The sequence below is a fragment of the Marmota marmota genome, unplaced genomic scaffold (genome assembly GCF_001458135.2).
Source record: "Marmota marmota marmota unplaced genomic scaffold, marMar, whole genome shotgun sequence".
NCBI lineage: Eukaryota > Metazoa > Chordata > Mammalia > Rodentia > Sciuridae > Marmota > Marmota marmota.
The window spans coordinates 80,199,968-80,221,432 of record NW_026000026.1 but is presented as its reverse complement, the minus strand read 5'-3'; the positions used below and the strand labels follow the sequence as shown (position 1 = coordinate 80,221,432).

At 44.8% G+C, this 21,465-nt stretch overlaps 1 long non-coding RNA gene across 1 annotated transcript; it reads right to left on the bottom strand.

Annotated features, from left to right (window-relative positions):
- Window positions 1-338: 338 nt before the first annotated feature.
- On the bottom strand, window positions 339-20,697 carry LOC125619123. Its single transcript, XR_007350642.1, has 4 exons — window positions 20,564-20,697; window positions 7,939-8,119; window positions 4,202-5,168; window positions 339-1,189 (listed from the first exon to the last, which is right to left on the bottom strand). It is a non-coding gene; the product is annotated as an uncharacterized LOC125619123 (long non-coding RNA).
- Window positions 20,698-21,465: the final 768 nt, after the last annotated feature.

Here is a 21,465-nt window from a genome sequence, read left to right as displayed (position 1 = left end):
TTTTTTGGTACCAGAGATTAAATTCAGGGGCACTCAACCACTGAGCCACATCCCAGCCCTGTTTAGTATTTTATTTAGAGACAGGGTCTCACTGAGTTGCTTAGCACCTCCCTGTTGATGAGGCTGGCTTTGAACTCTCCATCCTCCTGCCTCAGCCTCCCGAGCTGCTGGGACTACAGGCATGCGCCCCTGCACCTGGCAGCACATCACCTTTAAAGGTAACAGGGTGTTGCCTGGATTTCCACTTTTGGCTAATCACCTGTGGATGGATATCTTGATTGTTTTTTTTTTTTTCCACTGTGATGAGCAATGCTGCGATAAACATTCTCATAAATTCATTTTTGCTCCCATGAATTATTTTATTAGAAAGGATTTGGGGGGCGCGGTTTGCTATGGCAAAGGGTGTTCAAGGACTGCCTCAATGCCCTGTGCCTAGTGCCTCTTTCAGGGTCATTGGACACCTTCACGGATTATACTATTACAGACTGAGTTGACCCAATGTTTGACCCTTGTTTGTCCTTTGGGAAGAGGGTCCAGGCTTTGGGTGCAATCTGCCCATAAACTGTGCCCAAAAATTCTGTTGAAAAAGTAGGTGTGGGGTCATCCATGGTCATGAGAATGTCCAGGGGATTTGGAGAGCACAAGGACAAGTCCCTGAGTGCACAGCGGACCATGGGTCTTGCTGGGCCTGGGGGTGTGGACAAAGGAATGCCCAGCTTCAGGGTCACTGTTTGGATCCCTAGGGGTTAGCCCTGAAGGCAAGGGAAGAACATGGCTCTGAGGACACACGTGGCATGCAATAGCAGGGCACAGGGCACAGTCCTCAGCCTGGGAGATCAGGGGACAAATCGGTCAAACCCTCCCCTTCCTGGCCACCCCCCACATTGTGACTTCTGTGCTAGTGCTGGATGGCAGTAGGGAACAAGGCACTGGAGCTCCCAGATCATCTGCAAAGACTGATGCTGTAAGGAGAGCGAAGGTTCACGCCGGGACAGAGCTGGTGACTTGGGTGAACAGGCAGCAGCACATCCTGCTCAGGGAGTGTGAAACCTTCCTGGGAAAACACTGGCTTTGATCTGAGTCTTGAAGAATGTGCACTGGTAAGTCCAATGAAGAGTGAACAGTGGCCCAGACACAGGACGAAGCCTACCACAGGCTGGAACCCAGAGTCTTCAGCAGAAAGCCCTGCCTGATTTAAATCAAAAGAACCCATTAGAAGACCGAGGAGCAGCAGGCACAGCAGTGCCCATCTGTAATCCCAGTGACTCTGGAGGGTGAGGCTGGAGGATCACAAGTTTGAGTGAGATCCTGTCTCAAAATTAAAAATAAAAACTGGGTGTAGTGGCCCACACCCTTAATCCTACTGACTCCCGAGACTGAGGCGGAAGGATTATAAATTCAAGTTCTGTCTCAGCCATTTAGTGAGGCCTAAGCAACTTAGCCAGACCCTGTCTCAAAAAATAAAGAGCTGGGTATGTGGCTCAGTGGCAGAGCATCCCTGGGGTTCCCAGTAACACCTGTCCCTTACACACAAAAAGTGGCAAATGCTCCCACCTGGCCTGGGGGCTCATGCTAAAGATTCTCATCTGGGAGGAATGGGGAGCCTTGGAGGATTGTAGAAAGAGAGAGGTATGATCTCTGTTCTCCAGGGGCAGGTATGAATAGATATTCAATCAAAAGGTAATGGAAGCTAGGCATGGGGGTGCACACCTGTATTGTCAGCGACTCAGGAGGCCAAGGCAGAAGGATCACAAGTTTGAGGTCAGCCTCAGTAATTTAGCAAGGCCCTAAGCAACTCAATGAAATCCTATCTCAAGAATAAAAAACAAAAAGCTCAGAATGTGTCTCCGTGGTAAAGCATCCCTGGGTTCAATCCCCAGTACAAAAAAAATTAAAATAATAAAAAGTAATGGAGTCCCTGTCTTTTTCAAATGTGGCCCATCCCGGTTCCCGAGGCTGTCTGAACGAGTCTCTGCATGCTACAATTGACCCCTTGGCTCAGCCTACTGTAGAGTGACCGGCCTCAACCATCTTTCCCAGGGTGGCTGATGCTCCTACCCAGGGCCTGCTCGCTTTTAATAGATGGATAAGGCCTGCCCAAGTCACAGGGCTCACATTTCTAGAGAAGGACACAAAATTCCACAACTTGTCCACACCTTGCCTCCCATACAGACAAGTATCTTTGCCATGAAATAAAATGGAACAAGGTATTGGAAGTGAAAGTGCTTTGTAAAAAGAAAAGGGGCTACAGAACTTTATTTCTCTCTTAAGCAACCAAAGTTTTTTTTTTGTTTTGTTTTTCACCAAATAAAATTTTACTGCACATCCACATGTGCAGCTGCTCCAATAAGGTTGCCCTTTGGAAATAACTGTGAATGTCACATGTTCAAAACTAAGGTTCTGGATTCTGCCATCTTTTCCAACTTCTCCTGCCTTTCCCTCTGCCTCTTGATTCTGACTCCTCCAGCCACCCAGGTGCTCAGTGCAGAAGCAGCATGGGTACCCCCGTTGTCACCAGCCCAGGGGGCTCTTCAACATGTGTCCCTGGTCCACCCTCACAGTTCCATGGCTGTCACCACCCCTCTGGCTGACCACCACTCACATAGATCCTGCAATAGCCTTACTTTGTCACCTGTCCCATTTGCAGTTCATCGCTCACATATTGGCCAGAGAATCAGGTACAAATCATAAGCCTTCAGCTTGACAAGTTTGCCTCCACCGGACTCACTTGTGGATCCAATGCCCGAATCAGGGCGCAGAGCATCAGCAGCCTTCCGGAAGCCCACCCTGTGCCCCTTGTCCCCCAGGATGACTCCTATCTTGACTTCCAGCACTATGGATTCATTTTGTCTGTTTTTGAACTTTGTATGCATGGATTCATCCAATGTGCACATTTTATGTCAGCCTTAGTCCACTCGTCACTGTTTGTGAGAGTCATCATGATGCTGTCCTTATCATTTGTTCATTTTCGTTGCATTATAGTGTTCCAATCTATGACAATCTCCTGATTTATTCAATCAAGTACTGAGAGGCGTTTGAGTGGCCTATGGACTGAAGCTATGTTCTCTCGTTCATCGGTCGATCTTTCCTCCCTCCTTATTGGTAATTGAACCCAGGGGTGTTTTACCACTGAGTTATACCCCCAGTCTTCTTTGTTTTTTGTTTTGAGACAGGGTCTCCTTAAGTTGCTGAGACTAGTTTTGAACTTGTGATCTCCTGCCTCACCTCCCTGGTGGCTGAGATTATGGGTATGAGCCACTGCACAATGCTTGGGGCTGTTTCAAACAGAGGGTATTGTTTTTAGTCAAAACACTAAAAACTATGACTAAAAGACCCAACAAGAACAGTTTAGAGGAGGGAAAGTTTCAGAGGGTTCCGTCTATAGAAGGCTTCCCCCACGGCTCTGAGCCTGAAGTGAGGCAAAATATCATGACTAGGATGTGGTGAAAGAAAGCAGCTCGGATACAGGATAGGTCAGGTGGGAAGCAGAGGAAGACAAAGAGCTCCATTCACAAAACACAACCCCAGAGGAGCGCCCCAGAGACCAACTCCTTCCATCCTATCTACCTACAGTTACCACCCAGTTAATCCATATCAGTGGATTAATCCACCCATTGTGCTATAACTCGTAATCTAATCATTTTATCTCTGAAAATTCTTGCATTGTCTCACACATGAGCTTTGGGGAGAATACCACATATACAAACAGCAATGGGTTATCATCAATATTTTGTCTTTGGTGCACGTAAGTATGTGTTTCTGTTAGGCATCTAACAGAGGAGTCGACTTGCCTCATTATGAAGTATGTGTTCACACAGTGATGTTTTTAAAGCACAAACTGCGGCATTCCCTTGCTTAAACACTCCTTGGTTTCCCGTTGCATTTAGGTTAAGTCCACAATTTTGTCTCAGCCTACAAAGACCTGGTTTGCCTGGCACCCATCTTCCCATCTCAGATCCTGCCCTCTCAGAATCTGCTTTCCCAGCACATCGACCTTTTTCCCATTCTGGAGGATTGCCAAGCTCTCTCAAAAAGCCCACCCACTCGATATGCCACCATTTCCACCTGACCTGCTCTGCTCATCCTTTATATCTAAGCTCAGTTAGAATTTTCTCAGGCCTCTCCTGATCCTCCAATCTGAACTAGCACTGTTTGTTACTGTCTCTAGTTGCTTAGTTGCTTAGTGCACAATTGCAATTACCACAACTTCAAATTGATTGTTGATCACCGCCTCCTTGCTCAGTAGACTGTAAGCATCAAGAAACTGGGACTTGGGCAGGGGATGTGGCTCAAGCGGCATGCGTGCGGCCTGGGTTCGATCCTCAGCACCACATACAAAGAAAGATGTTGTGTCTGCCAAAAACTAAAAAAAAATAAATAAATATTAAAATTCTCTCTCTCTCTCTCTCTCTCTCTCTCTCTCTCTCTCTCAAAACAAAAAGAAAAGAAAAGAAACTGGGACTCACTCACATTTACCTGGCATTGAGCAGGAACATATTAGGTGTTCAATAAGCATCAATGGGCAAAGAGAGGGGACAAGATAAGAAGTCACACAAAGACCAGAGTAATGCCGGGCGCAGTAGTGCACCCCTGTAATTCCAGCGACTTTGGAGTCTAATGCAGTAGGATAATGAGTTCAAAGCCAGCCTCAGCAACTTAGCGAGGCCCTAAGCAACTCAGTGAAATCCTGTCTCTAAATAAAACACAAAAAAGGGCTGGGGACGTGGCTCAGTGGATTCAATCCCTGGTACTTAAAAAAAAAAAAAAAAAAGATTAGGGTATAAATCTTAGCACCATTCACGCTACCCTTGTGCCTTTAGCCCCAGCCTCAGTTTCCTTCTCTGTAAAACAGAAATAATCCTGCTGGCCCCTTGGTCACCCAGCCAATGTAAGGCTGAGTAAAAATGCATGCATGTACATACCCTACCATAGGGTTGAGCACATGGCAAGTGCTAATTAAGTGGTGGCTTCCATGTATCAACTCCCTGAAGCCTCCTCACAATCCTGGGGGCAGGTACTACTCAAAATCCTCATCTCACAGATGAAAAACCATAGAAACTAAGGCCTGTCAGGTGCAGTGGCACATGCCAGTAATCCAGCTGCTTGGGAGACAGAAGCAGGACGATCTCAAGTTCAGGGTGAGTCTAGGCAACTTAGTGAGGTCCTGTCTAAAAATAAAAAACAAAGAGGGTTGGGAATACAACTCAATGGTATAGCACCCCCGGGCTCAATCCCCAATATTCAAAAAAAAAAAAAAGGAAGAAAGAAACTGAGGCCTGAACAGATATTAATTCCTGGCCCAATAATTCCAGCTCCAGAGCCTGGGCTGTCCCCCATTAGGGCTCTGGTGGTAACATGGGAAAGACCAGTGAAGAACAGAGGAAGGGGTGTTGGTGAGTCCCTAACCACCAACAGCCCAGTCACCCCTTCCCCTTGACATTCATTCATCCCCATGAAACCCTAAGGTTAGAACCCAGTATGAAAACCACCGGGTTACACAAACATCCGCAGTTATTAATAGCTAGAAAGAAAGGGGAAAAAATAGAAGGATCTGTTTACGTAAAATGTTAAACTTCTGTACAACAAAAGATACCACAAACAAGGTCAAAAGATAAATAAAAGTGTGGGAGAAAATATTTAAACTTCAGATGGCAAAGGCTTACTATCCCTGGTGTTAACACACCCTTACTCATTAATTGGAAAAAAAATCTATGAATGACCCAGTGGAAAAAGGGGAAAAGACAGTGAATAGTTTACAGAACAGGAAATGAAAATGGGTAACCAACATGTGTATAAGTAAGGAAATGGAAATTCAATAATGAGCTCCCGTATTTCTCTTAATACTGGCAAAAAAAGAAAAATATTGTGACAGGAGAAAACCAACTTAATCATCATCCCATAGTTGGACTGTGAAAATGTACAGACCCTTAGGAAAAATTTCCCAAAATATTGTTGTAGAAAGTTTGACAATTTTTGGAAATAATAATGCACAATGATAGATAGTATAGGTGCAAGAATATTCTTTGCAATGTCTTTGTAATAGCAAGAACAAAGAAACATCTGCTTCCATCAATAGAGTTGTATATGAAAACAATAAGGTGATTCCATGTGAAAACATCTGCAGTGAAAAAAGAATGTTAAAGAATAATGTCTACGGTTAGATATCATTTTTTAAAAAAATATATTTTTAGTTGTCAATGGATCTTTCTTTCTTTCTTTCTTTCTTTCTTTCTTTCTTTCTTTCTTTCTTTCTATTCGGTGCTGAGGATTGAACCCAGGGCCTCACACATGCCAGGCAACTATTCTACCCCTGAGCCACAACCTTTTGTTATCATTTTTATAGAAAACGAACACAACAAATATGGTCAAATCACACGAATACTTAAGCAAAGAAAAAAAAGTAAGAAAATCAAATTTCTAATTACAAACTGTGGCACACATCTATAATCCCAGTGACTGCAGAGGGTAAGGCAGGAGGATTGCAAGTTCCAGTCCAGCCTGAGCAACTTGGTAAGACCCTGTTCCCAAATTAAACAATAAAGTGAGCTGGGAATGTAGTTCAGTGCTTGAAGAATTCCCAATTCTGAAAAAAAAAAAAATTTTTTTTCTTCTAGTGTGTGTCAAAGGAGTTGGATTGGGTTGGAGGGTTTTAGTTTTACTTCAGAGTCACTTTTAAGTTTGAATTGTTGCAATGAGCATATATTACCCTACAAATATTAATTGATAAGCACTGCTCCTTAGTAATGACTTAGTGATGACTCAATGAACGTCACTTGTCCTTCTAGACTTACAAGACCTTCTTTCGCATTCACATTCACTCTGCTTCAGTTCCTACAAATCAGCTGCTCGTTGAAAAGAAGAAGCTAATTGTCTTGTGAAAAATTTCCTCTGATTAACCTCAGAGCTTGAACTGCTGCCTGGCCTCCTAGGGGAAGAGATCTTAAATCATTATTATTTTAAAAAGAAATATATGCTTTGAATATGTAATACATGCATATGGTAGAAAACTCAAAATGAACAAAGCGGTACATAGTGACAGTAGGTCTCATCTCTTCCTAACATCCTAGCCAATATTCTAGCCCAGCTCTATCCCTGGAAAGCAATGAGAACACCAGCTTCTTTTGTATCCTTCTGGAGATATTCCATGCAAATATTAGCATAAATATGTGTATATTCTATTTTTAAACACCAATGCTGTACATAATGCCTATACACACAAACGAGTATGTTCCTCTGGTTAATGCCTTTCCTTTCTCTCCAGCCAGGACCTGATTAGTTTGAAGGCTGCAGCTCCTTCCTGCCAAATCTCCCTAAGGGAGGCGCCTCGGCTATGCATTCATCTACGCACTAACATTCACAAAGAAGTATTTATCGATCACTCACTCTGTGCCATGCACTGGGCTAGAAACTCAGATAAAGAAGGTCCTTATGCTGGGTGCAGTGGTGTAAGCCTGTAACCCCAGTGACTCAGAAGGCTGAGGCAGGAGGATCCAAAGTTCAAGGCCAGCCTCAGCAACTTAGGGAGACTCTGTCTCAAATAAAAAATAAAAAAATAAAAAATAAAAAAAAAAAGGGTTAGGGATGGGGCTCAATGGTAAAGTGCCTTGGGTTCAATCCTTAGAACAAAATAAATAAATAAATAACAGATAAGGTCCTTGTTCTCACCCAGCTGAACTTTCAGTGGGAAAAAAAAGAAATGTTATGTAGAAGAAAACAAATAATAAAAGAAGACTAACAAATTTCAGGTAATGGAATGCACCATGGAGAGAGTCATTCTCAATTAAGAAGAGAGAACAGGGACGAGAGGGGCAGGGAGAAGACAGGGGGAAAGAGGGATGTTTTTTAGATGGGATGGCCGGGAAGGGAGATGGCATTTAAGCTAAGGACTGAACACTAGAAGCAATCAATTTCCCCGACTCCCTTGCCCTGATAACTTACCATGGACAGCAACTTGACCTGATCCTGGAGGTGAAGAGGGTGGGCTCTGAAGTCCTGGAGCATGTGTTTGAATCTCAGCTCTGCACTGAAGGCTGCGTTAGTCTTGGGAAATTATTTAAGCTTTCTGTTTCTCAGTTTCCTCACCAGTAATATGCAGTGATATAAAAATAGTCCCCACTTCCTAGGATTGTAGTGAAAATTAAGTGGTTATGTAACAAGGGCTGGCAGAAAGAAGTGATCAAAAAAATGATGACATTAGATAAAGTCTCAGATATGACACCAAAATGATGACCTAGAAGAGAAAAAACTGATCAAAATGCTTTACACCAAAATTAGAAATGTTTGCTCTATGACAGACATCCTACTGATCTTTAGAGTCTGGAAAAAATATTTACAAATTACATATAGAAGACTTGTATTCAGGCCAGGCATGGTAGTGAGAGCCTATAGTCCCAGNTAAAAAAACACAGAGAGAGAGAGAGAGAGAGAGAGAGAGAGAGAGAGAGAGAGAGAGACAAAAAAGAAGAACAACACAGGAAACCTAATTAAGAAAGCCCAAAGCTTGATCAGACAGTTCACCAGAGAAGATACAATGACGGTAAATAAGCACCTGGAGAGACATCCGTCAGCAGAAACTATTAGGTCAGCGCAAAATAAAACCACGATGACAGACCACTACATACCAATCACAGCGGCAAAGAAGGCAAAGGACGAAGAGGAGGAGGAGGAGGAGGAGGAGGAGGAGGAGAAGGAGAGGAGGAGGAGAGGGGAGGAAGAGGAGGAGAGGAGGAAGAGGAGGAGAGGAGGAAGAGGAGGAGAGGAGGAAGAGGAGGAGGAGGACAGGACAAGGACGAGGATGAGGAGGCAAAAACACAAACTGATACCACCAAATGCTGGACAGGACACCGATTGACCGCACCCCTCACACCTTGCTGGAATTTAATTTGGTGGTTTCTTATAAAGTTAAACCTACACCTAACATATAATTCAGCAATCCCATTTTGAAGTAATTTGCCAAGAGAAATGAAAACTTAAGTTCACATAAAAACCTGTTCATAAATGTTTATAGCTGCTCTATTCATAAACACCCCAAACTAGGAGCAACTCCAAAGTTCTTTAATGGGTGAACAGATGAACCATGGTACATTCATAGCACTAGAGAGCTACTCATCAGAAAAAAAGGTACAAACTACTGGTAGTGCAGCAACTGAACAAAAGAAAGAAGCATCTGGAAAGATGGTCTGCTACTTGACTTTATTACATACCTTCTTGAAAACAAATCTCGAGGGACCGGTTGGAGGGCCCACCAGGGGCTGCCAGGGCTCGGGCTGAGAAAGGCTGTGACTAAGGGTACAAATAGAAGGAGTGTTCTGGGCTGACAGAACAGCTCTGTACCCTGATGTGGTGCTGGTCACACAACCCTACACCCAAGGTAAAATTCACAGAATCAGACATGTGTGAAAAAGTCAATGTTTCTGTATGTTATTTTAAAAAAATAAGGCAAATTAAAAGTGATCGAAGATATGGTCATTCTAACTCAGTTATTCCCTCCCAAGTCCTCCTCCGTCTTTTTTTCTCATGCTCTGCAACCAGAAACTTCTTTCACCTCTGGACAGCAGTTGGCCAAGTTCAGAGTAGAGGGAAGGGCACTGGAGGCAGAGGGAATGGTATATGCAAAACCCTGAGAGGCCACGGGGGCCCAAGCTTGCTATGCTATGTGCACCTGCAGAGGCTGGGGACACAGCAGTGGACACAGCACAATAACACCTCTCCAGGGAAACATTTTGGGCATTTTTGCTACTGATCTGGTAGGCTCGACTCCCTGCTCCCATTAGGATCCTCCACCTGAACCACATCGTAGTGGGTAGGGGTGCAGTGTACCTGGTCTGGAGCCAGGCTGATGTAAACCATCAAGCCTGGGCTCAGTCACTCACCCTGAGTGTGCACACGGGCAATGCTACCATTCTGCGTGTCATTTTTCCCACCTGGAAAATGAATAGAAAACTACAATATGGCCTTCTAGGGTTGTCATAAGGATTAAATGAGGCTCCATAAAGTCGTGCGAAGTCCTGTTCACAGTGCTTGGTAATTCCAACAGAACTCAGTGCCTGGAAGCTGGTTTTGTTGCTATTAATATTAATCAGAGGCACCAGAGACCCTGACCCTAGAGGAGCTGTCTCTATAGAGCCAAATATGGAATTAACACAGAATCAGAGAGGGGGCTCCCAGCCCTGGATGCCTGTAGACAAAAGTCTAGGAAAGGACTCAGTGGCAGTGACATTCCCTGAATCCATCAAGTAAGATTGGGGCGTGGACTTGTGTTTGTCAGGGACACAGGCAGGAGAGTGGAGGACAGCTAAGACCCAGGAAGGTTCCTTCGATGACAGATGTGTGCTGCCAGTTGACATGGGCCCCCACCTCCCACCCTGCCTCCCATCCCAAAAGCTGGACTGTCTTCCAAAGGATTCCAGCGATGCTGTGGGTAACAAGAGCCCTCTGAGGTCCTCCCTGAGCCGAGGAGTCACGGGTTCTGCCTTCCCAGAAAAGCACCTTTGCTCCAGTGGGAGAATGCCTTTGGACTGATAAAGACTCGCTGTGTCCAGTTATGGTAGGAATATTGCAAGGGGGTGAAGCTATTTTTTGCCACATGTCTATCTCTCCAGCAGGCACAGTGACATTACGTGGGATCCAAATAGCCCCAGCCGTAGAAGGTCATGGAGCTGAAGGCTACAAAGAGCCAGATTGGGGGTGGGGAGACTATTTGCATCATCAGTCAGGGGTCCTAAGACCGTGAACTGTCACCCCTTCTTCATGCTCCAGCCCCATCCCACTCTCCACAAGACTCCTGTTGAACCAATTTCCCCCTGGGCCCCAAGTCTGGTGGCAAGTGTTTATTTTTAGCCTATGATTCCCTGAGAATGAGGGTAGGCCCTTATGGAGCAGAGGGAGGGAGGAGGGAGGAGGAAGGGAAACTTGAGGGCTTGGAGGGCCAGGGAGGACACAGCTCAGTCCAAGCCCATTTTCAGCCCTGTGGCAGCCTGGGGCAGGGACAGGGCCAAGTCCTTTCCCTTCTCAGCCCACCCCTGGTTGGGCTTCTGTCCCTGTGTTCCCTTTTTCTTCTTCCCTGAGGGCCCTGGAAACCATGGGCTTTCCATTCCTCTTTCTAGCCTCCCTTGGCCTCTTGGTCCTTTGTGTTCTCCTTTTCAACCACAGTGGATACAGAGGAGGACCCCTCAACTCCTTACTCTCTGTCCCTAAAGAAACATTCCCAGACCCATTTCCGTGCGACTACCTGGCACCATTCTGGACACTTAGGAAATACGGGCAGGCCGAAGGATGGATTTCACTGCTTCTCCCCGTAAGCCAAAGGCCTGCAGGATGGACGAGCCAACAAGGGGAAGTTATGCAGGTTTAGAAACTCTCTCAAAATCTTTAGTCATTGTCCCTAGTTGCTAGTTCCTTTCTCTTTTCTGAGAAGTTCTCTGGAGGCTTCAGGGCCTCATCTTTGTCTCTGGGATCCAGAGAGATGCACGGCTTCCTCTTTAGTTCTTCCTGCACCTTCCCCTGACCTTCTCTCCAGCATACCAAGCTCTGCCCCAGAGCCTGCCTGCGTGAGAATCTCCTGAGCTGGCTCAAATCCCGGCTCCCCCACACACCCATGGTGTGGCCCAGGCAAGACACCCTTCTTCCTGCAAGCAAGTGAAAATCTCTCTGGGGGATGGTTGTGTCTAAAATGTGTGGGTGAAATGGCTGGCACATAGTAGGTGCTTAATAATGGCCTGTCGTTGTTGTTGTTAAGCATTCAATAAATGGCCCAGAAAACTAAGCCTTCTTTTTAAACATTTCTTTTTACTCTATACCTGATCATTTTTCCTATTTGTAGACTGCTTTAATATTTTATAAAGCACTTTCACATCCATTAGCTCAGCTGAACCCCAAACGACCCCTGGAGGAGGGCCGAGTTATTATTGCAGGATTGTTATTCCCATTACACAGATAAAGACAGTCATGCTCCAGAAAAACGCAGACCTGTCTGGCTTACCATCGTGTGTCCATGTGCTTAATGCCGGGCTGGGCCCAGAGTAGGTGCTTGAAACAGGACAAAGCAAAAAAAAACTTATGAAGGAATGGCCTGGGCGATGTCATCCTACATATCCTTTCCTCATCGGCAAAATGGGGATCCATGCTGTAGGATATACAAAGGAACTTAAAACCCTAGAATTCAGTTTCATTTTGAATAGGTGGAAAGGAGTGAGTCAGCCTTGTATTTGAGGGGAATAGCTAGGCAGGGCCTCTGACAGGGAGAGATGCGGCTGATTCCTTGCAGATATTCAATCTAATCTTCTGTCCTTACACCTGGGACTTTGGTTTCTCTAGTTAGAAGCTCAATGTAAGAGTGAGGAGCTGAGTCCAGACTGGGGAAGCTGCTCAGTGGTGCAGTACTCACTGAGCATGCTCAAGGCCCTGAGTTCAATCCCCAGCAACAGAGGGGGGCGGGGAGGGGGGAGGAGGGGCAGGCAGACAGGAGAGCAAGTGGCTGTGGAGGCTGAGGCAAGAGGATCTTGAGTTCAAAACCAGCTTCAGCAACTTAGTGAGACTCTAGCAAGACCCTGTCTTTATATAAATAAAATATAAAAAAGTGCTAAGGATGTGACTCAGTGGTTAAGTGACCCTGGGTTCAATCCCTGGTACCAAAAGAGAGAGGGAGGGAGGGAGGGGAGGGAGGGAGAGAGAGAGAGAGAGAAAAAAAAAAGGAGAGAAGAGGTCACCAGAGCAGAAATTAAGATCCCTACTAATATTGACACCCTGGGGCAAAGATTCTGCTGCATTTAGGAGAGATAGAGTGAGCTGGATGGAAAGTGAAGGAAGAATTGAAATATGTGCAATCCCTTTCTAGGTCAAAAATCATTTTATTAATTTAAGGACATAAAAATGCATTATGTATAAGTTGATTTCCTCTGCAAATTGCCACAATCAGTATATTACATTTCAAAGTATAATCCTTCAGATAATAATTATAAATCTGGTTTACTTTTAATTTGTTGAATTTTTTAAAAAAACAAATGGAGCTATAGCTCTTAGATTTGAGGGAATTGAGTCTTGTGTTTGCCTATGGAGAAGCAAAAGTCAGCCATACTTAACTTCAGCAAAGCCTCTGGGTGCTTAAGATGTATAAACAGAGGCCATACTTTAAGAAAGTCGCTGAGACTGTGAAGAAGGGAAACCCCAGCTTGCTGATGACAATACGTGTCTATTGGAAATTATCTCATTATTGTAAGTGTACATTTTATTTGCTCGTAACAGTAAGTCATATTTTTCAGGATTTTACATTCATTTGGATAATTTTTGGGGGGGGGTATCATGGATTGAACCCAGGGGTGCTTAGCCACTGAGCCACATCCTCATTCCTCTTTATATTTTATTTTGAGACAAGATCTTGCTAAGTGGCTTAGGACCTTACTGAGTTGAGGCTGGCTTTGAACTTACGATCCTCCTGCCTCAGCCTCCTGAGCTGTTGGGGTTACAAGCAAATTCCACCATGCCCTACTTGTTTGGATAATTCTTACATAGCCCTATAACAGAGGCACCATTATTACCCCCATCTAAGGGGGTAATGTGACTTGCCTAATATCCCATGGTTACAAAGGGGCAGAACCAGGATTTGAACTTAGGTGGAAGGCAAAGATGTGGATAGTTTTGCTTGAAAATTAGGCATCAGTCAGTTTCACTTATTAAGTTGCATTAGCTCAAGAGGGAATGAGGGCAACTAATCCTCCTCCAGCCTAACTGTCCCATGGAACCATATGAAACTCTCTTGTCCCAGGTTCCACATGTACATAAACTAAAAAATTAATGCGACAGTCTTGTGACTTGGGTAGCTAGTGAAAGTACACCAACGCTCCTTAAATTCTGTTTTAGATTTGGAACTCAAAGTAATGTTATTTATTTGTTTGTTTATTTATTTATTTGGTACTAGGAATCAAACCCAGGGGCACTTCACCACTGAGCTACATCCTCATTTTTATTTTGAGAAAGGGTTTCACTAAGTTGCTGAGGCTGACCCCAAACTTGGAATCCTCCTGTCTCAGCCTCCCGAATCACTGGGATTATAGGCATACTCCACCAAACCCAGGAAAGTCAAGGTAATTTTAAATACTTTCATTTAAAAAAAAAAGATTATATATTTAATTCTTTGGGTGGATTATGAGATCATGGGAACCAGAAAAAAGCCAGTTTACAATGTCCTCCTAATTCTGCCCAGCAAAAAACGTTGGCACACAGGTGATACTGGGATGCAGATGACAATACTCTGTCCTCAGTTGGCTTACCTTCCAGCCAGGGACAACTGATGACAAGCCCCAAAACAAAGAGATGCACTCAACTACAGTGGCGCCTAGATGCCCTGGAGGACACCCTCTGAGCCCGAGTGCAGCACCAGGGCAGGAGGAGGGACACACCCGCCCACGTCCAGATGGAAAGGGAAGGAAGAAAGAGGGCACGGAGTTCTGTCTGGTCTTGCAACAGTGGCCATTCCCAGGGCCACAGAGAGGCGCTTCCCCTTGCTGACCACCTACCCTGTGCCCAGGCGCCGGCGCAGAGCCGAATACCAGGACCCGCAGACCATTCCGAGTTTCCCGAGGCCGGGTTTTGAGACATGGCTTCAGGAGGACAAAGTCTACTTGGAAGTGTTTGGACAACTTATCTTATTTTATCTTTGAGATTTGTTTTTCAGCCTTCTTTTCTTTCTTCCTCTTTATTTTTTATTTTTTGGAGGGGGGGATGGGGTACTGGGCATCAAATCTTGCACACGTGAGGCAAGTGCTTTACCACTGAGCTGCACCACCAGCCTGAGACTTCATTTCTTCAAAGAGCAAAAAAAAAACCCTCCAAATAAAACATACATTAACCTCCCCCCACACCTCCATCTCTTCATCAGGCCTGAGACCCTGCTGGAGGACCAAGGTGGAGCTTTCTTGCCTTTTGTCATCTTGAGAAGAGGAATGTCCCGGGAACAGATCTCCTCCTCAAGGTTCCTGGAGCCCTTCCCTAGCCATGATATCCCCAAGCTCCCACAACAATGGCGAAGAGGAAGGCACCTGTGCTCACACAATTACGCAGGCGTCAGGACTCCAAACCCGATGCTCTTTTCCTATCCCAGGATCTGCTAGACTTCTGTCCTTCAAGTCCTTCCTTCCTGGTTTTTGCCATGTCCCCATATCACCTGTATCATTTTTTACTTAACATATTTTTAAAAGTGTCCCTTTCCCCGCTTTAACTTCAGTGCCTTTGTTTAAAAACAAAATTTGAGATCACTGCTGGAACTGGAAATATGTTTTCACTGACCATAAATAGAAGGCGGCCATAAAAATAAATGCAACAAAATGTTATCAAATCCCAGATGCTGTTGCCTGCTGCAGCCTCCGAGCCTGAGGCCTGCTCTCTCTTCGTTAAAAAGGGAGGCTCCAGAGAAGTGCTAAAAACTAGCTAGCACCCAACAAGGCTTTCCCCTTTGAGGAGCTGGAGGGGAACTGGGAAGGGGATACCCTTTCTCCCCAAGAGTGAGTCCTAGGTCAGGCTCATCTTCCTCTGGACACCAGGGGTGTTTATCTCACCCTCAGGAAAACACAGGGCAGGGCCACCTTCCCAGAGAAGAGGATCCACCCCTGCAACTCGGGCTCCATCCAACTGGTCTCCCCAGCCACAGCCCCAAAGCTACCTCCCTGGTCTCAGAAGCAAGTCTCTGTCTTCCAGCTCCATCCCTGCCCTCGATCACCCTAGCACAGGGCCTCCCCTCTGACCTGAGCCCTTAGCCTCCCCCAGGCAGCTGCAACACCCCAGGAAATGCTGCCTCTGCTTCCTATTTCTGTCCATTCCTTGAATCCACCATGCCCAGCCCAGGAACCTGTCCAAGCTCAGATCTGTCCTGTGGCATCCTTGTTCCAATGCCTCTTCCTCTCCTGCTGCCCTCAGGATGGAACCTTTCCTCCTCAGGCCTCCCAGGAAGAGGAAGGAAGATATAATTCCTACCAATGGAAAAATAAATTTCTGGACGATTTCTTTTCTTAAAAAGGCTGGTGAGTACAAGAGAGACAAGAGACTGAGATTACCATGCCTTTTCAGTTTCCCTCCCTAGGAAAAGATGAGATCCTAAGAAGAAGGCTTCTTCCAAACAGTCCTAGTATGCCAGATTGATGGACCTGGAGTTAGGTATAAATGGGGTGGAGAATCCTTTGCTCCAAATAACACAGTGAAGAGAGCTGCATTCCTGGGGAGCCCCAGGGGGTGACCTGGAAAACAGAATTTTGACTAAGGCATGCAGCCCAATCATCCACACAGAGAACTAGGGTCTGTAGAGGCAGGTGGCCAGGGAGGAGCCAGGCTAGGTGGCCTAAGGCCTCTGCCTGGGATTGAGGTTACAGTTGCTGGCCTTGCTGATCACACCCAACCATTGGTCAAATTGGCTGTAATCAAATCCCTGGAGGACAAGTTTTCAGAGAAAACAAGGAAAATTGCCCTAGAATCAAAACAGCCTCAGGGATTGCTGAACCTCAGGCCTGGGGACCCAGGAAGGTGGACAGAGGCTCCAGGGAATTTAGAGAAGCTTTTGGAGGGCACCGGGCTTCCCACATGAGGAAGGTTAGTATTCCAACCAATTCTGTTTGATTTCAAAGGACACACGACCTCGGGTAACATGGAGCGACACAGAGCCTTGCTCTTTGCCACGATCTTCTTGGCTTATTAATACTCTGCCTTCCTGATTAGACTGTAGGCTCTCTGAGGCCATGGACCTGGACTCATTTCCTCTTGTTCCACCCTCTCAACTCTTACTACCCACCCATTCTATAACAATGAACTCAATACTGAACTCATTTCTTACGCTTTTTAAAAAAATCATGCTAAAATACATATAACATAAAATTCACCACCTTAACTATTTTAAGTGTAGAGTATTAAATACATTCATAATGTTGTGTTGCCATCACCACCATCTATTTCCAGAACTCTTTCCGCCTTGTAAACTGCAACTATGTACCCACTAGACAATAACTCCCCATTCCCCTTCCAAAAAGTCTCATTCTATTATCTCTGATTTTTTTCTTTTTAAATGTACTGGGGATTAAACCCAGGACCTTAAGCATACTAGGCAAGCACTGTACCACTGAGCTATATCCCCAGTACCCCCATCTTTTTTTTTTTTTTAATTTTGAGGCAGGGTCTGGCTAAATTGCTGAGGCTGGCCTCAAACTTGCAATCCTCCTGCCTCAGCCTCCAAGTAGCTGGTATCAGGTATGTGCCACCAAGTCCTGCTTGTCTCGGTCATGTTCATTACTCTAAGTATTTTACGTAAGTAAAATCATATAGTATTTGTCTTTTCGTGGCTGGCACATTTCACTCAGCATAATGTCATCCAGGCTCATCCATGTGGTAGCACATTCTATTTTTAACTTTCTTGAGGAACTGCCATACTGTTTTCTACAGAGGGCCATTTTACATTCCTATCAATACAGTGCACAAAGGATCCAATTTTACCACATTCTCGCCAACACCTGGTATTTATTTATTTTTTTTATATAGTTTCATTATTTATTCATTCCCTTTCTTTCCTTTTTTCTTTTTTCTTTTTTTTTTTTTAGACATTCTAATGGATGTGAGGCTGTATTTCATTGTAGTTTTGATTTGCATTTCTCTAATGATTAGTGACATTAAATAAATATCTTGTCATGTGTTTATTGGTTATTTGCACATTTTCTTTGGAGAAATGTCTATTCAAGTACTCTGTTCAATTTTAGATATGATTTATTGTTGTTTCTGGAGTTCCTGACATATTCTGGGTATTAATCCCTTAATTCATTTAAGATTTGCAAATATTTTCTCCCATTCTGTTTTTACTCTTCCCCCTCACGTCCTCCCAGCATGCTGGGGATTGAACCCAGGAGTGCTCTACCACTGAGCTGCATTTACGGCCCTTTTATTTATTTATTTATTTACTTATTTATTTGTTTTTATTTTTATTTTTGAAACTAGGTCTTACAATTGCTGAGGCTGGCCTGGAACTTATGATCCTTCAGCCTCAGCCTCTCAAGCGGCCAGTATTATGGGTGTGCCCCACTGTGCCCAGCTTAAAAGTGCCTGGATACACAGAATTTTTAAAACTTTCATAACGTCCAGTTTTTCCATCTTTTTCTTTTGTCGCCTGTGACTTTGGTATCTTATCCAAGAAATCACTGCCAAATCTCATATGAAGCTTAGCACAAACCTATTTTTCAGGAAGCCCATTAGGTCCTCATTGAGAAAAGGACTGGGATTGAATGGTTCATATCTACCCATATCCACCCCTCTCCCCCCCACACCACCCCAGCACCTGGAAACAGCCCGCCGGAGAGAGAATGCACCACCTGGGCCACAAGACCCCTGAGTGCTAGCTGGGGCTCGCTCCCAGTGTGCCCTTTTCTGGGCAATATTGGGGCAAGGCCCTTGACCCACTCGACTTCTGCTTCTACACCCTTCAATCCACAGCTCAAAGAGCCACAAAGCAGTCTTTATGGCTGTCATCCTAGCTGGATTGTAGGAGAACAAATAAGGCTGTTTGCAGATAATTCCCACACTGTTCAGATAGGAGAGTGTAATGGGCAAAGACTGGCATCGGCCAGGGAGCCCGGCAAAGCAAGATTGCCAAAGGCCTTTGTAAATTCTTACTGCGACTGTGCTGGTCTGGAACCAGCTCCAAGTCAAATATATACACAAAGAGGAGGGTCCGAAGCCCTTCGGTGGGGTCAGCCCCGGCAGCCCTGCTGCCTCCACTGGGAAGATAAGGAAGCAAAGGGACAGAGAGGTTATTTAATAGTTACAGGAACAACAACAGGTCATCAAGAATTAACCTCGCTAGGCCAGCGTTCAGTTCGTGACTTCTTTCAGAAGTAACTTGGACTCCAAGTTACTGAATTTATGCCACATGGAGGTTTTTATTACTTTCCAGATCTTTTAAATTTATTTTTTAATTTAAAGTTTGTTTGGTACTGGAAATCAAACTCAGAGGTACTTAACCACTGAGTGACATTCCAGCCCTTTTTATTTTTTATTTTGACACAGGGTCTTGCTAAATTACCGAGGCTGGTCTTGAATTTGTGATCCTCCTGCTTCAGCCTCCTGAGTTATGGGATTACAGGTGTGCGCCACGGCATCCGGACCAAAGGAAAAAATTCTGCAAATGATACCACCGTTCTAATAATATTGTGGGGCTGGTGGAGCTTATGGGAAAACTAGCCAGCCCTTGGCTTGCTACCTTAGATTCATAGCAAGGTTTGGTTTGATGTTTAGTTTAAATTATTAGTGAGTGAACTAGAATGCTCGTGGCATATATTAATTTATCATTTTGTATCAGGAGTTTAACACACTAGAATAGCACCAGGAAGTGAGCCCAGCCTGCTGCCCAGAGGCTACGTTTCAGCATTACTTTGTTGTCACTTGTCATGCACCCTGAAATTCTCAAGAAGTAATGTAAAAAGTTGGCTTTTGGATTGGAGATGTAGCTCAGTGGTAGAGAGCTCATCTAACATGTGTGAGATCCTGGGTTCAGTCCTCAGCACCACACACACAAAAAAAATGTGTGTGTGTGTGTGTGTGTGTGTATGTGTGTCTACTTTTAAAAAGTAGAGGTTTTGGATAAACTGTAGAGTGGAAGACAGGACTCAGTGGTGGCTCAGTTTCTAAAAGTGACAGAATCTACCTAATTCCTAAATAGCAATAAGAAAAAGCAACTTGAACAACAATTTCAAGCAATCAACAGCAACAATGATAACCATAACGACATCCATTCTTTGATAAGCAAGACAAGAACTTTTTTTTAAGAAATATATATTTGTTTTTAGTTGTAGATGGACACAATACTTTTATTTCATTTATTTATTCATTTTTATTTGGTGCTGAGGTTGGAACCCAGCGCCTCACACATGCTAGGCTCTACCACTGAGCCACAAACCTCCAAAGACAAGAACTTTTGGAGATGCTGAGAAGCATTTGATCTGTAGCCTGCTGATGTAACCCTGCATGAGAATGAGGTTCTGGATGGAGGCAACTACCTGAGCAAGTATTTCCATACACGTGAAGGCTCACAAAGGTCTCCAGCTGGAGAAGATTAGAGGCCCACTGGGCGTCTTGCCTTATCCCATTAACGGACTCATCCCTCACTTTCACCCCCACTCCCAGACCAACCCGATTGGGGATGTCATAGCGGTGTGCCACCTAGTGGTCAGAGTGAGTACTGCATAAATCTGCCCCAGGTCTTGCTGTTGGGGTTTCTTAAACCTTCATTCACTCATTTCTCATTCATTGAATTGTTAACGAATGTCTGGTGCTGAGAATATGATACAGAACAAGACAGACAGAGGTATTCCTTCAGAACCTTTAGTCTAGGGGTGTGAATCAAAACACAAAATACCAGTGGTACAATCGAAACTCATGAAAGTGAGATAGGAGGAGGAGGCGTCTAACCCAGAATTGGTGGTCAGAGAAGGCTTCCCAGAGGAAGTGCCAGCCATGCTGAGACTGAAGCATGTTGTAGAAATTTATCAAGCAAAGGAGGGGAAGGGAAGAGACAGCATTCCAGGCAGAGAGAATAGCATACCTAAAAGCCAGGCTTCAAGGGAGCCTGGCCAGATCCTGCTGAGTGATACGTTTTAAAACTTAGAACTTCATCCTTGAGGCCATGAGACTTGTTTCTTCTCAGGAAAAAAATGAAGAAAACGTGTATAATTTGAGTTTCTCCCAGACCCTGGCTTACAACTCTTACCTTTTATAGTTCATACCCTCACAACCACCCCCTGAAGAGTGGAATGATGTTATTCTTTAATTTGTTGTTTTTCTCTCCTGCATGAGTTGCTCATTCTTATGCCCTTGATCTCTCTTTTCCTTCTGTCAGCAGAGATGTTTGTCTTGTGTCATAATCATTCCTCAGCCAGGCCAGAACTTTGGCTCCTGCAAGAATAGATCTGGCAATACCAAACTCTTTTCTAGAGCCAAAGTCCTTGCTGGGGAAACAGTGGCTACTGTCAGGGTGAGGTCCTGGGGACCTCATACCTCAGGGTCCTCTAGAGCATTCATTTAACTAAATGGCTTTCCCTGAACATGGTGGCACAAACTTGTAATCACAGTGACTCAGAGGTTGAGGCAGGAGGGATCATAAGTTTAAGACCAGCCTCAGAAGCTTAGTGAGACCCTGTCTCAAAATAAAATATAGGAAGAACTGGAGATGTAGCTCAGTGGAAAAGCACCTCTGGATTCAATACCAAGCACCAAACACAAACAAAACACAGTCCACCCCCCCCACACCCAAAAAAAAAAAGAAAAGAAAGAAAAGCCAGGCATCTTTCAGGCCTGCTCAGACCTGGCTTAGTGTTGAGGAGGAGGAGGAGGTTCTGGAATGGACACTTGCACTCAAATGGTCCTGGAGTCCACTCAGGTTAGAAGCACAAGTGCAGGGATCAGAGCAAGGCTCTGGGGTCAGTTCCCTCCAATGGCTCCGCCCAG